General features: G+C 40.7%; 1 pseudogene; it reads left to right on the top strand.

Annotated features, from left to right (window-relative positions):
* The first annotated feature begins 1,536 nt into the window (after positions 1 to 1,536).
* On the top strand, positions 1,537 to 1,944 carry LOC141514659 (histone H4-like; annotated as a pseudogene).
* The last annotated feature ends 14,651 nt before the right edge of the window (positions 1,945 to 16,595 follow it).

The raw sequence follows: 16,595 nt of genomic DNA, 5'->3' as shown, positions 1-16,595 counted from the left end.
ACAAAACCCAAGTCACACACATGGCCTTTCTTTCATCTCCTTTGCTATCACCAATTCTTGGGAGTCCCAGAACACCCACCAAGGTTCTTTTCATTCCCTCTTCCATTCCCTCCTATTGCATAGGTACAAGTTCCTTCTTGGATCCAGGAAAGCAATTCCCCTTGTTGCTTCCACCCCTTTTGAAGTGTGAAATAATCATTAATGGAAGCAAAGAAATCATAAGCTACTCTGATTTGGTCAGCACAACTGGAAGTCTCCTGTCACAAAAATAGATAAGACAGGCAGACATTAAAAAAAGTTATCCCTGACATTTGGGGCCTGTCCACAGGGAGGAGGCTTGCAGATGAAGGAAGGAGAGCAGTGAGGTCACTGTGAATGACCCAGATAGTCTCAGGAAAAATAATCAGCCTGGAAAGAACAATTAGAGCTAGATCTTAAGGCGCTTTTAATGGAAAACTGAATCTTTATCCTAGAAGCAATTCAGGAGGGATACCAAGCATGGACTTTACTGTCATTCATCTGTCAGATGTGTGAGGAAAAGACAACAGCTGGGGGGTGGGGTGGGGGAGAGGAGATTCCTTAAACACAAGAGAGTCCTGTAATGAGACTGACTAGATCAGAAGAGACATCACGAATGGTTGTGATGGACTTCTTGGAAGAAATAAAGAGTAGACTAAGATAGGGCCATCGAGATTAGGTATGTGCGGGCTTTTAAAGGAGGCCGCGGGGATGGGGGGGGGGGGCTTGCTCTGGATTTTGAAATTTGAAGAGCCCCTTCAGGTAGGCTGGGGGTCGGGGTCGGGGTGACCAGTTAGGGAGGGAAGGAGGCATTGGAGGTAAGGGCAAAGGGCTATCCTTCTCCTGGCCTCGCCCCCCTCCCCCAGCCCAATTCCTCCTCCATCTTTCAAAGGAAGGCAATCATTGCCTGCAGGTGGGAGTGAAAGTAGCAATCTTGCCTTCTCTTAGACCTGGTTGAACCCGGTTCCTTTGTTCTGTTAGTCTGGTTCGTTTGTATGCCCAATTCCCCAGTGTCACGTCCTGGGTGAAGGACAATAATAAGTTACTCGATAGCAGGTCTCTTATTCAGTAAGACAACTTTCTTACAGCCCCCCCCCCCCACACACACACAAAGTCTTGGGAGAGGAAAAAAAAATTCAATCATAGGCTTCCACTACACCTGAAAAGAATGTCAGTTCGAAGCCAGCAAAACGTAAACTCAGAGGGAATGATGTCACTACAGAACTGAATCTGACCCAAGGACCAGGATCTCCAGGAAAGAAACAAAGGATGAAAACAAAAACTTCGGGATGGATGGATTGCTGCGTGTCCCTAAAGCTCCGCCCAGTGAGGAGCCAACGGTGGGTGGGGCCGCCTCGGGGTGGAGCTTACAGCTCGGCTCCCTCTAGCTGTCTCCCACCTCCTATCTGCCCCGCCCCCCGGGGCTCCCGGCTGTTCTCAAAGAGGTCCGGAGAACGGAGCGGCCGCTCTCTATATATACGGTGTCTGGGAGGAGGCCGGATACCGAGTCAATTCGTCTCCATTCCTTTCAGCATGTCTGGCCGTGGCAAGGGGAGGTAAGGGTCTGGGCAAGGGCGGTGCCAAGAGGCACAGGAAAGTGCTGCGGGATAACATCCAGGGCATCACCAAGCCCGCCATCCGCCGTCTGGCCCGCCGCGGCGGCGTGAAGCGTATCTCGGGGCTCATCTACGAAGAGACCCGCGGAGTGCTCAAGGTCTTCTTGGAGAACGTGATCCGCGACGCCGTCACCTACACCGAGCACGCCAAGAGGAAGACGGTCACGGCCATGGACGTGGTGTACGCGCTCAAACGCCAGGGCCGCACGCTCTACGGCTTCGGCGGCTAAGCCGTGTGTCCCCAGCCTCCTGACGCAGTGCTACTCTGCGCCCACAAAAACAAAGGCCCTTTTTAGGGCCGCCCATCCCGTCATTTTAAATGAGTTGTGTCCACCGCTCGCGTCGCGAGATTCCCGGCGCCGTCTTTTAGCGGCCCGGGCGGGATCGCAGATGGAGGAACCCTTTCCGTGGGTCCGGGCCAGTGCGGGTGAAAAACTCGCGGGCATTCTAGCGGGTTACGTGATGTGTCTCGGTAGCCCGCGGGGCGGTAAGGGTCAGTAAAGAAAGGGCAGCATAGGCCTCGGGGCGGAATGTCAAAAGGCAGAAGCTCTTCCCTGCGTCCGAAAGGCAAAGGCCTGGGCCCGAGCCTGCGCCCTCCTCCCTTGGGAAAAGTACCCTCAGGCCTGGAGGAATCCGAGCTGCTGCCGCTCTTACTAAATATTAGGTCCATTTTTTTTTTTTTTTTTTGTGAGTCCCCCAGCCCGGGCCGCGCTCCGCACACGCAGGACTCTCCTAGAGCGGCGGGAGCTCCGAGGCGGAGGCAGAGCCTAGGATGAGAGGCCTCCTTCTCCCTGCCTCTCCTTGGTAAAATCTAGTCACAAGGACTCGCTTGTCTCTCTTGAAAAAGGGTGGGCGGGGGGGGGGGTGGCAAGGCAGGGGAAAGAGTGGCGGCAGCTCCTTTTGGATCACGCTAGTCTTACACACCGAGTTGGGAAGAATGAGAATGGCCCTTTCACTCGGAACCCATCTCCACTGCCCACCGGCCCCCCGGACCCACTTTCCTTACTGAGCCCCTCAGCTCCTTTCTCTGGCACTCCCTGATTTTTGGTTTCACGGGTGGGCGGGGGTAAGAGAACAAATCTTTACGAGAGGTCCTGCTCCAGAGATTATTTTCACTATTTTGAGCCTAAGTAGTTTGGCTTTAACTTACTATGTGCGGTAGAACCTCTTGGGTTTCTTATTTGACGTGATCTGAGATCACTGCGAAGTTTGAGAAGGTCGGCCGTGGCAGATTCCTCTTGACTCGGTTTCCCCACCGGGAAAGGCTATGAAGCCTTGCTTGTGCTGGCTTTCGCCGCATGAAAGAAGTTCTGCTCTACGGAAGACCGACCAATGTGATTTAGGGTTTTTATCAGATCCCCCGCTAGGTCCCTGCCAGGGAACGGCTCCAAGCAACCCTGCCTGACTTGTGTTCAAACACCTGCAGATCTGACCCGGGAAACCAGAAGGAAAGGCCCCTCCCAGAGGCAGCCTTCGCGACTGCCGCCGGGCAGAGGATCCTCAATGGGCTCACTCCGGGCTGAGTGAAGCCAGATGGAAAACTGATGGGCAGCGATTTCTCAGAAACCAGGGACTTGCTGAAGTCCGACAGCTGAACCCCAGACCTGCTGTCTAGATGACTGTATGCCAATGTGCGTGATTGTTTCTTTTCCTCAGGAATGTGCAGTTAGGCTGTGATTATTCATGGTCTCACCCTTTTTCAGGAAAGGCACCACCCCACCCCACCCTGAAAAACCTTTTTGGTGTACCTCAGGCAGTCCTGGTGACACTTTTCTCTGGTCTTACTTTCCAATGCATGTTGTTGCCAAAGGGGCATGAAGGGTCTAAAAAGACATTGTTGAACTGTCAGTCTCTAGTAGGAAAGATGTCATCAGAGAAAGGCACTTATATACGTGGAAATGGCAACTTCAGAATCTTAGAGGAGAGGGATTTGGTGAGGAAGTAAAATGTATTTTTCCTTGGGGTCAATCATTTTATTTTATTATTTTTTTTAGATTTTTTTTCAAGGAAATGGGGTTAAGTGGCTTAGCCCAAGGCCACGGGGCTAGGTAATCATTAAGTGTCTGAGGCTGGATTTGAACTCAGGTACTCCTGACTCCAAGGCAGGTGCTCTATCCACTGTGGCACCTAGCCACCCCAATCATTTTACTTTCGCAAGAAGACAAAGAAAATATTGGAACCTTTTGATGACCAGCCCTGCTCCCCGTATAGAGGTCTGTCTTGTATAAATATCTCAAGTAAATAACTATATACAGGATAGGGGAATTGCTATTTTTAAAATCTCCACAATGTTTTCTAAGATTATAAGGAATAGCAGATGGAGCCACTTTGCATTTTTTCCCAGACTTAATTTTTTACTCTCAGGCTCATTCGTGAACCTTCAAATATTAGCTTCCAAACTGCATTCTATACTCTGCCTACAGAAAGTGATATGTGATATAACTTCCTCTCAAAGATGAAAGAGGCAGTTACTGATCCATCCCCATATTTACAAAACTAAAAATGTCAGGTCAACCATGGGTGTGAGGACCATTCCAATCAGATTTCTCTTAATGCTATTGCTTAGGTGGTGGCCTTAGAAACTTTCTTTAAAGGTAGAATGCATCTCTCTCTCTCTCTCTCTCTCTCTCTCTCTCTCTCTCTCTCTCTCTCTCTCTCTCTCTCTCTCTCTCTCTGGCAGGGCAATGGGGTTAAGTTAACCTTGGGCAAGTTTACACAGCTAAATCATCATTAAGTGTATTAGGCAGGATTTTAACTCAGGCTCTCCTGATTCCAGGGCTGATGCTTTATCCATAGTGCCACCTAGCTGCCCCCACCCATTTTTTTAAACTCAGAAAATGTGGGTTTAGGACCAGGAAAATTAAATTGACCAAAGGAAACAAAAGAAACTGGAATCAGAATGTCTTTTGGTGATGAGGATGTTAATATCCTAACACAAAGAATTTGTTACCAAGCACATATATTTCTTTAAGGGAAACTGTGATGGCCTTGGAGCCTGTCTTTCTAGTGAAACTTGCTAACCATGTGAACCTGAATAAATCATCTAATCCTAATGTACCCCAGTTCCTCAGTCCATGGTCTTCAAGCCATCTAGATTAACAGCTAAAAAGCATTCAGACTGAAAGAATGAAAGCACCTTCAAATGGAAGAACCTTAAAAGTTATCTAGTACAACCTGATCTTGGAATAAGAATTCCTTTTACAATATATATGGAAAATTAGCTGGTAGAGTCTTTTGGGCCATGGCAGTCTACTATAATGTCTCAGTGCAGCATTTTACTCTTAAGGAGCAGCTAAGATCATTAGGTCAGGCCCAAATCTGCCTCTGAACCTTTGGCTCATTACTCTTAGTACTGCCCTCTGGCCAAGCAAAATAATTGTGTCCTTATTCTTTCCCATGACAGCCCAGGCCCCTTTTGTACCCCATGTTGAAATTTTCTGTTGCAACTGGAGGTTCCTCCTTGATTCCCATTGTCCCAGTCACTGGGTGCTGTGAAAAAAAAAATTGGTGATGGGGAAGGAAGAGTCAATAGGTTGAAAAAGAGAAACAGCTTTCCCCTCTTTTTCTTTTGTAAAACTGTGGCTTGATACTCCCCAAGTGACTCTCAGAAGAAAGACTTCATGGGAGAGGACTTTCTTTTGTCTTCCATTCCCCAGTTGCACATGTCAGTGAGAGCATGGGTTGATCTTAGGGAGCCCGACTGGATCTCAGACTCAAGATACCTTTTCTGCTTCCTTTCCCTAGTATAAGTGCTCAGATAGTCATTCTCAGATAGCTTTGGAGGTATGGTAGAAGTGCAGGAAGGAATATGAATCCTCCAGTTTGGGAAAAGCATCTATTACCCAGATAAAGGAACCTCTGAGATGAAGGAAATATAGTTTCTACTCGACTTCCTTCTCTCATGCTGATAACAGACTCAACAAGAATTATTTTAAAATTATATTAAAATCATCTTGAACAAACCAGAGTATCAGCAGCTTCTATAACCCAAAGCTTGCACACCTCTATTCATTTCTTTTCTGCCTTTGAATGCTGCTGATTGACTACACTCTCTAAATGAGCCTAAAAAGCTATGAAAATCAAAATTGAAGAAATTGAAGCTACTCCCTGAGTGGGATAAAGTCTGATATTTCTTCAGTAGAATATAATAGTTAGGGGAATAGTTAACTATGTGCCCCTCCTCCCTTGACAAAGTTATCTAGTACCAAGCTGGGATATTGGTGAAGAATCAACTGACCCCATTTTATCTCTTGAAATCTGGAGTTCCATTCAATTCCTGGGGCTGAAGAGACAATCTGGTTTCGGTTTGAATTATATGCTCTTTTCCTTAGATTAATTTACTATCTAGATGGTAAAGAGGACATTCCTCATTAACGAGGGTGGATCAATGGGGGGAGGGGAGGATCCCATTAGGATAAGTGTGATTCTTGGGCCTTTTGCTTTTGCTAGGTCCCTGCCAGGGAACCGCTCCAAGCAACCCTGCCTGACTTGTGTTCAAACACCTGCAGATCTGACCCGGGAAACCAGAAGGAAAGGCCCCTCCCAGGCAGCCTTTGCGACTGCCACTGGGTTTTTTTCTTCACCTTGAGAATGAGCTTCAATGTCTGGTACCTTATTCTGCCATGTTATCTTCCTAAAACAATTAAAACAGAAGAAATTAGTTTTCCTGACATGGTGCTGATTTACTCTCCGGGTTTTACAAGTATAAAAACAATAAAATCAGCACAAAGGATGTAAAGTTCCATTATCATACCAGGAGTCTACTATCTCTTCTCTCTTACACTTTACTTTCATCCCTCTCAAACATTATGCTACCTCTGGCAATTCATGTAGCAAGATGCTTAGAAGATTGAACCTTTTTGTTTCCTCAGTCATTCATCTTTCACTGGTTACAGTAACTACATCTTTTCTACATTCATTCTTATTGTATACTTGGAATAGAAGTAAAGTGCAACAAATACAAAGAATGAAATGTTATTATCAAGGAGACTAATTCTTTTTTATTTTAATTTTATTTTTCTCCTATTACATGTAAGAGTAGTTTTCAGCATTAATGTTTTTGTAAGATTTTGAGCTTCCGTTCCTTGCTTTCCCTTCTTCCTCCCCTCGATAGCAAGTAATCTGATAGAGGTTATACATGTACAATAGTGTTAAGTATATTCCCTTATTACTAGTGTCATGAAAGAAGAATTAGAACAAAAGAGGGAAAAATCATAAGAAAGCAAAAAACATAAACAAAAATTTATCAGCTTTAGTATGCTTTGGTTTGCTTTCAGTCTCCATAGGTTTTTCTCTGTAAGTGGATGGCATTTTCCATCTTAATTCTTTAGCATTGTCCTTGATCACTATACTACTGGGAAGAGCTAAGTCTATTATAGTTGACTCTCATATAATATTGTTATTAATGTGTACAATGTTATCCTGTTTTGCTTACTTCACTCAGCATCAGTTTATGTAAGTCTTTCTAGGTTTTCCTGAAATCCATCTACTCATGAGTTCTTACAGAACAATAGTATTTCATCACAATCATATACCACAATTTGTTCAGTTATTCCCCAATTGATGAGCATCCTTTTGATTTCCAATTCTTTGTCTCTACAAAAAAGAGCTGCTATAATTATTTTTGTGTGCTTAAGTCTTTACCCTTTTGTATACCTTGTCTGGAATACAGACTTAGTAGTAATATCTGCTGGATTGAAGGGCTAACACAGTTTGTGGCATGGTTCCAAATTACTCTCCAGAATGGTTGGATCAGTACCCATAACAATGCATTGGTGTCCCAGTTTTCCCTCATCTCCATAACATTTTGCATTTTCCTTTTTTGTCGTATTACACAATCTGATAGATGCGAAGTGATACCTCAGAATGCTTTTAATTGTCAGTATTCTAATCAATAATGATTTAGAGAATTTTTTGCAGGTCTTTAGATAACTTTCATATTTTTCATCTAAAAACTGCTTATTCGTATCCTTTGTTTTTCAGTTGTGCAGTGACTTGTGTTCTTAGAAATTTGACTCAGTTCTCTATATATTTTAGAAATTACTCCTTTATTAGAAATACTGGCTGTCAATATTATTTTCTTACTTTTTGCATTCCTTCTAATTTTAGTTGTATTGGTTGTGTCTGTGCAAAACCTTTTCAATTTAACGTAATAAAAATTATTGATTTTACATTTTATAATATCCTCTATTTCTTGTTTGATAGTAAACTCCTCCTGTCTCCATAGATCTGACAGACAAACTATTTCTTGTTTGCCTAATTGACTTATGGGTGGCAACCTATATGTCTAAATCCTGTAGGCATTTCTACCTTATCTTCATGAGCTGTTGGTTTATGCCTAATTTTTGTCATACTATTTTCTAGTTTTTCTCAAATTAGCTCAGAAATTGGAGTGTTTGGGTTTATCAGAAAGTAGACTATTGTAATCACTTACTATTGTTTCTTTTGTACGTAATCTAGTCCACTGATCCCTCATTCATCAAACAAACAGTTTTGACAGTTGCCCTTTATAATATAGTTTCAGATCTAATATGGTTTAGGCCATCTTCTTTTGTATTTTCTTTTTCATTAAATCTGTTGATATTCTTGACATTTTGTCCCTCTCAGATGAATTTTGTACTATTTTCCTATCTCTATAAAATAATTTTTTAGTGTTTTGATTGATATGACACTAAATAGGTAATTTAATTTAGGAAACAAGCTTTTTATCAACCTTTTGCTATGAGCCATCCAAATTTTATATGCTGGAGAGAAAAATACAAACAAGAAGATAGTCTGACCACACTGAACTTAAATTCTACCGGAGGAAAGAGATCACGTAAAAGGGAGCTAAAGTGGGGACAAGTGAGAGGCAAGGAATGAGGATACCTGGCAAAGGAAAATATTTTTTTAATTCCGTATGATATCTGAAACAGAGCCAAAGAAAGAACAGCCTAGTTTCATTCTCTCAACAAATGAAGGCTCTCTCTCTCATGAGAGAAGTGGGGAGGGCCTTGTGGAACTATTTTCTGTGTTGAATGGAAATAGGGAGTGCTAGTCTAGCAAGTAGACCCCAGGTAATGAGAGAAGTTTCAGGATAAGCCAATATTAATTGGAACTTGCTTTGAAGTTAAGAGCAAGTCAAAGACTGGGAAAAAGAATAATCAATGCTGAGTGTGTGAATAGTGCTCATTATACCTTCTTAATTAATTAAAGCTTCTGTCACATGGGGCAGCTAGATAACTCCATGAATTGAATGTTCTGACCCTGGAGTCAGGAAAACTGTCATTTTGAATTTAAATCTGATCTCGGACACTTACTAGCTGTGTAACCCTAAAGAAATCATTCAATCTTGTATGCCTTAGTTTCCTAATCTCTAAAAGGAAATGAGAAACCACTCCAGTTCCAGTATCTTTTCCAAAAAAATCTCAAGGACTCATGAAGAATCAAACACAACTGATTAACAACAAAAGTGTGTCACAACTAGTCTCAGCCTAAACAATTTGTTAAAAAAAAAAAAAAAAAGGTTGAAGCTACATCAGATCCTAGAAGCTGAATCAAGCATGGAGTAAAAAGAGGATGAATGATGGTAGAGAAGGAAAATATCTGGGAGAATTACTGACTCTAAGTACAAGAAGATTCAGGCTGATGGAAGAAGTGCTAGAGCACTGACCTTGGAGTCAAGAGTACCTGGGTTCAAATCTGACTGCAGACACTTAATAATTTCCTAACTGTGTGGCCCTGGGCAAGCCACTTAATCCCATCTGCCTTGCAAAAACCTAAAAAAATAAAATAATAAAATAAAACTACTCCCACCATAACAGAAACTACTTTTTCATTACCCAAATCCTGGCAGCAAACTGAATATTGCCTCAACCATAGAAAGGGGTGGTTTGGGAGCTGTTAAAAGGAATTGATGGGAGAAGGTTGTGATGAAAGTAGATGTAGATACAAATGTAAGTAGAGAGAGGTTGAGTTCTGAGGTAACAGGAATTGTTCTGACTGAGCTTGGGAATGATTGTGACTGGACTCAGAACTTTTCATTTAAAATAAATTCTGGGAAGTCAAAGAGTATCAAGGGGATCATTCTATCACCTCTCAAGTTTAAAGCAGGGGTTGATTTACAAAGATTCAGCTACTTGGATTGGGAACAAATGCATCTATTTCAATAGAATGTGTTTCCTTTGTAATTCTTCATATTGTACTTTATGCATTTTAAAACATTTTTCTGTGCCCTTGCTCATGATCTTTACCAGAATGCCAAAGGGTTTCATGAGAAAACAGTTTAAGATTCTCTCCCTCTGTTTATTGCAAGAAGCTAACACATGAATGTAAAATGAATAAAAACAAATAGCTAAATATATGGTAGTATGGGAGGAAGCATACTAGCAGCTGGGGAGATGTGGAAAGTCTTCATGCAGGCAATGTTCCAGTTGTTTCTTGAAGGAATAAGAGGAATCTATGAGTAGGTGGTGAGAAGGCAATGTAATCTAGGCAAATAGTGAGGGCAAAGGAATGGAGATGAGAGAGATAGGAAGGTAGGGAACAGAGGGAAAATCAGAGGACTGGAGTGGGAAGCAATGTTTAGTGAGCTGAAAAGATTGTTTGGACTTTAAAAACTAAAGTCCTTTACAGTGTTTCTCAAATATACTCCCATCTAAGATTTTGCCACCATTCTAGTGTAGGCCCTTATCACCTGAAGCCTGAAGGATTGTATAGCCTGCCACATGCCTCAAATCCAATCCAGCCTCCACTAAAGTGACTTTCCTGAAACACAGGTATGATTATACTCCCTTTCCTCCTATTTGTACATCTATTTGTACATTGTTTATCTGTAACTTCCCCTTGACTCTGTTAAGTGTGACACCCCTACTTGTGCCCTTCTCCTTATGAAAAGGAGGAGGGGAGGCAGGGTGAAAATGTTCTCCATTTTGAGAGAGAAAGAAAGATTATTGGTTGGCATAATTATATCTACATGAGTCTGTATACCCTATCTATGGAGAGTCCTATTTCTGATTTAGACACTATGGAGAGTCCTATCTCTGATTTAGACAATGGGGTATTAGTAAAGGTGGGAGGTGAGTCTAGCTGAAGGAAGTCAATGCACAATCTTTTGGTCTGGCTAACTGTTGGACTTGAGGTAGTTCACAGCAGTTTGAGAATTGGCCTTGGGTGGCAGTACACCTGAGTCTGGCCTAGATGTTCCTGGTCAGAGGTGCACTGTGCTACAGGATTCTATCCAGAGGAGAAAAACACCAGTAGCATATGACTGAGTCAGTATTGTTTATAACTGACTGGCCAGGATATTTGCCCAGGTCTGGATGTGTTCAGAAGCGGGTACATATATTCTGGGCTATACAACTTAAAGATATGTGGCCTTAGACTCATGTAAGATTAATGATGGCAACTGGAGGATTTGTCAAGGGAAACTCTGATTATGAGTTAGTATGGCCTTGCAAGGAAAGTACAGTGTTGCGGTCCACTCTGGGCAGCCGGGTCTCAGTTTATTTCACACAACTCTTTGGGGAGCTCCGCCGGACATGTCCCGCATGTTCAATAATGAAAGTCAGCCAGTGAGAGATAAGCAAGGAATTTATTGCAGGTATATGCTACATCTCTGACTCACATAGTTGAAATAAGGGTATATATAAGCCTAGTCCCCTTGTATTAGCATCCCTCATCTCCAGGCCTGTGGAAGTGTAATGGGCTTGCCACAAAAGGTCTGTATCCTGGAAAAATGTGGAATCTTTAACAAGATAAAGATGAAAGGTAGAGAGATAAGTACCAGAACTCCTTCCTGGGACAGTTGAACCATATGAGGATGAAAGGCAGAGGGATAAGGACAAAAGGTCCTTCCTGAGAATATTCAACAAGATAAGGATGAAAGGCAGGAGAACAAAGAGAGAGAAGGGCCAGAGCTCCTTCCTGAGTTCAGAGCACTCTGGTATGGACCTTCCTGTTGTCCCAGGTCTCAATGACTCTCAGGATGAACTCCTCATGGCCACATACTCTATCTATTATCCCCTTACAGTACAGAAATGGTTATTTGCAAGAAAAGTAATTTAAGGAACATCACTAGGTATATTAACTATTCTTGGGGTTGGTCCAATAGTAAAAAATCAGGAATTTATTTTGATCAATTCTGGAGCTAGGAAGACCTTTCTAAAGACATTGGTGTATATATATATATATATATATATATATATATATATATATATATATATAATAAAAAAAAAACTTTCCAGTAGAAGGAGATACAGCAAATTTGAAAATGTACCTATTATCATGGTGATTATAGGGCTTATTTAAAATGGTCCATTGGAAGTATGGAGGTGATCAGGGAGTTGTTATTTAGACTTAAGGGCCTGCTTAGAAATTTGAAGAAGTCTCATCAAAATAAAGGAGGAGGGATGAAGTGGGATAAAGTCTGAGATTTCTTCAGTAGAATATTATAGATTGGAGAGAATAGTTAACTATGTGCCCCTCCTCCCTTGACAAAATAACTTCTGGGATATTAGTGAAGAGTCAACTGACCCCACTTTATTTCTTGAAGTCTGGATGTCCATTCAATTTCTGGGGCTGAAGAGATAATCTGGTTTCATTTTGAATTATATGCTCTTTTCTGTAGATTAATTTATCATCTAGGTAGTGAAGACCACATTCCTCATTAACAAGGGTGGGTCAGTGGGGTGGAGGGGATCCCATTAGGATAAATGTGATTCTTGGGTCTTTTGCCTCAATCTCTGTAATTGATTGGGGTCCATTCCTTGAGAAACAAAGCTTTCTATTTATGCCTTAATAGATCCCCAAAATTTATTTTAGTGGCATTTGTCCCACACATCTGGTTATGCATTTTATTTTACCCTACCTACTTTTGGAAGTAGGGTATTTTCTGAACCATAGATGGCTCTGGAAAGTACAATTATGGTCTATGAAGATACCTGGGATGTAAAGTAGGAAAGTGAAATAAGGTTTTTGGGATTGTTTTCTGCTACCAAAGATGAGTAGGTGATTTCCTACCAGGAACAGATAATTAAATGAAAACACAACCTCAGGTAAGGTTGACTATAGAAAAATCAAAAAACAAGGAAGGTAAAGAATAGGGTTAGTCAATATACTGGGAACATCCAAAGAAGTATTCAAGTTATTAGAAGGAATGAGCCCTTTTTTCAAGTTTCTTTGAACTAAATCCCTAATGCAAAGAAGAGAAAACTCAGAGAAGGAAACAAGTCTGGGAAGGAAAAGGTCTTAAACTTATAGAAAACTCTTAAGTAAAACTCTTAAGTAATATATATGGTAGTAATATTCTCCTTGAATAGGCTTTCAACTTGAGAATTCTGAAGTCACTTAGACATATGGGTCCTTTTTTATCAGGTGGAGGGCCTTCCAGCATCTACTAACTTCCGCAAAGACTATTCAGGAGCAAGAATCATTACCTCAGGCTGACTAGGAGTTAGGGTCATTGAAGGAATGCTTACAATAAAAATGTGTATTCAAGAAGAAAATAACTCCCAATTGTAGCTTCTGGCTCTGCCTGTGAGGAATCATTATTCAGACTGTGAAAGCATGGGTGGTAGAAATAAAACAAAAATGTATTAAAAAGGTTACAAGACATAAGAAGGGCGAGAGAGAGAGAGAGAGAGAGAGAGAGAGAGAGAGAGAGAGAGAGAGAGAGAGAGAGAGGTAAAAGAACAGCCAAGCCTTGACTGGGCAATCCACAGAAAAGACTGCTGGCCCTGAACTGGAGTCCAGCTCAGGTTTTTATTGCTTTGTATTGCTTCTCATCTGGAGGGCAAAAAGTGAACCCTGTTCTCTCAAGGAGATCAGGATACAAATTTTACATTAAACAAAGATACTTTAAGAATGGTGAGGGTTCCCACCCAAGATTACAATTATTTCTGTTAAAAATCATAATTCTCTACTTCAAGTCAATTTACATTTCAAGAGTCAATTTACATCTCCACCCAAATTCTTTCTGATACATTCAAATTCTCTTCATCTTCCCCAGAATCAATCCAAATCATCTCCACCCAAGTTCAACATTCACAATTCTCTTTATCTTTGTGGTGGAAACACTTGTCCTATACCTAGCATCTAATGCATTGTATTTTGAATAGTTTTTTTCCTGTTAAAGCAGCTCTAGTAATTCATTTTCAACTCTGTTAATTTACTTTTGTTATACTTAATGCAAGAAACAAATCTAAGTTTTACTTTAACAGTTCTTCCTGAAAGAAACTCAGGTCAAGGAACAATAAGTCAGAAAATTCAAGAAAAGTCTTTCTTTGGAGTGTCAAGCTATCCTAGCATTGAATCAGGAGTCCAGAAGTATAAGTCCTTTTGGAAGTAGGGTATTTTCTGAACCATAGATGGCTCTGGAAAGTACAATTATGGTCTATGAAGATACCTGGGATGTAAAGTAGGAAAGTGAAATAAGGTTTTTGGGATTGTTTTCTGCTACCAAAGATAAGTAGGTGATTTCCTACCAGGAACAGATAATTAAATGAAAACACAACCTCAGGTAAGGTTGACTATAGAAAAATCAAAAAACAAGGAAGGTAAAGAATAGGGTTAGTCAATATATTGGGAACATCCAAAGAAGTATTCAAGTTATTAGAAGGAATGAGCCCTTTTTTCAAGTTTCTTTGAACTAAATCCCTAATGCAAAGAAGAGAAAACTCAGAGAAGGAAACAAGTCTGGGAAGGAAAAGGTCTTAAACTTATAGAAAACTCTTAAGTAATATATATGGTAGCTTAGCTAAAGTACTAAATTTCCATATGTATAAGCTGATAGCCAGCAGTTAAAAATAAAATTACCTATATGCAAATACTAATTTACTCTCAATATAACAGAAATTTCTAACATTTTATGCACACACAAAAAATAAAATTTGATCTATTCTGATAAAACTGTCTAACTGTTTTCCCCATCCTGGAAATCACTGAAGCTATACTATTAGGAGTTAGCATCACAAACCTAACTTTGAATTATTTTCCCTTACCACTTGACAAACACCATTGCTAAGCTATAACTTTAATGTAAAACCCTATAGAACAGGGGTGGCTAGGTGGCACAATGGATAAAGCATCAGCCCTGGAGTCAGGAATACTTGAGTTCAAATCAGACATCAGACAGATAATAATTACCTAGCTGTGTTACCTTGGGTAAGCCACTTAACCCTATTTGCCTTGCAAAGACAAGAACAAAAAACCTATAGAAGGAAGTAATTTCTAGAACTTTCAGTAAGATTTCCACAAGTTTGGATAAAACTCACACTACTATACATCAAAATTGGGATAATTCTTGAGGAAGAAGGGTTTCTCTGTGATCTGTCTTTCAAAAAGCTGTTAGAATGTTTTGTTAATATTATTTTCCTAAGGCTATTTTCTAATAAAAATGTTTCCAATAAATACATTTAATGCCTAAACATCATTTAGTAATTCATTTTATTAACTTTAACCAGTTAAAGTGACTGCTGGATTCTTAGTTGGAAGCCATAAGCACCAAAAACTTTTATTAACAGTATTAACCCTACTGTGCATTCTTAGCTGGTACACCTTCATGACTGATGTATTCAAATGAACCATTTGTGAATATTTGTTAAATATCTAATAGGCTGGAAAAAGAGTGTGAAGTTAAATAATGTAATCTCAAGGCATTAGGCAGTCACTGAAGTTGAAAGAGATGGTCAGAATTCCACTTGCGGAAAATGTGCCTGGGATTTGCTTATATATTCTACAATATCACATTTACCAAGTGTGCCAACCAGCACTTTGTTATTCCTGAGTATAAAGAAATCTATGCCCCAACATTTGGAAGCCACTCCAACTAGTCTATTCAGAAAAGCTCTTGGTTGCACCTAAAGTGTTTGTTTGCAGGTTCTTGATGGAATAAAAAGACCCCATGTGGTTGTAATGATGCAGGGGAAAGAAAGAGAATTGTGAAAGTAGAATTTGGGTGATGTAAATTGATTTGAAGTAGAGAATTATGATTGTAACAGAAACAGTTGTAATGTTGGGGTGGAGACCTTCCCCATTCTTAAACTACCATTGATTCATTGTTTAATGTAAAATTTGTATTCGGATCTCCTTGGGCTTTTCTCCTCTACCTAATTCCAGGTTGAGTATAAGGGAAGGGAGTTCACCTTTTGCCCTCTGGAGGAGAGAGGCAAGACATAAAAACCTGAGCTAGACTCCAGTTCAGGGTCATCTCAGTTTTCTCTGACAATGGCCCAACCAAGGCTGCTTGGCTGTTCTTTTATCTTGCTTTCTCTTCTCTAGCCCCTCCTTATGTCTTTTTTTTTTAGGTTTTTTTGCAAGGCAAATGAAGTTAAGTGGCCTGCCCAAGGTCACACAGCTAGGTAATTATTAAATGTCTGAGACTGGATTTGAACCCAGGTACTCCTGACTCAAAGGCCAGTGCTTTATCCACTACTTAGCCACCCCATCCCTTCCTTATGTCTTGTAACGTTTTGAATAAATTTATTTTTCCACCCATGCTTTCCCAAGTCTGAGTAATGATTCCTCATAGACAGAACTGAACCCAAGTAGCCATAGGCTACAGTAACACTACCTGTTCTTTCTTCTTCCTTTATTTTACAGCAATAAGATTTTAACATAATTTCCTGAAAAGATATTCTATTCCCTCATGTGACACCTGTCCCTTTCCTCTCCTCTATCCTCCTCCCGCAAAAGTATTTCTTCCTACAAAATGATTGGACATTTAATCAATATGAGTTTGAATCTACCTGAAAAATTCTTTACTAGATTCTTTACTAGAAAATTAAATGACACATACATTTCAAAGGCATTAACCATTTTGCTAAGTGAATTCAAGCTGAGCATCCTGAATTTGTAATTCTCTCTTTTACAGTTCCAGGGCCTAGCTCAGTGACTGTCACATGGTAGACATTTACCATACCCTTGTTGATTGGCTTCTATGAAAAACTGGACAAACTCTCATACTGCCCTGAAGACATGTTTATT

This window comes from Macrotis lagotis, chromosome 2 (genome assembly GCF_037893015.1).
Source record: "Macrotis lagotis isolate mMagLag1 chromosome 2, bilby.v1.9.chrom.fasta, whole genome shotgun sequence".
NCBI classification, from domain to species: Eukaryota; Metazoa; Chordata; class Mammalia; order Peramelemorphia; family Peramelidae; genus Macrotis; species Macrotis lagotis.
Note: the sequence above shows the minus strand (reverse complement) of the source record. Positions and strands in the feature narration are given on the sequence as shown.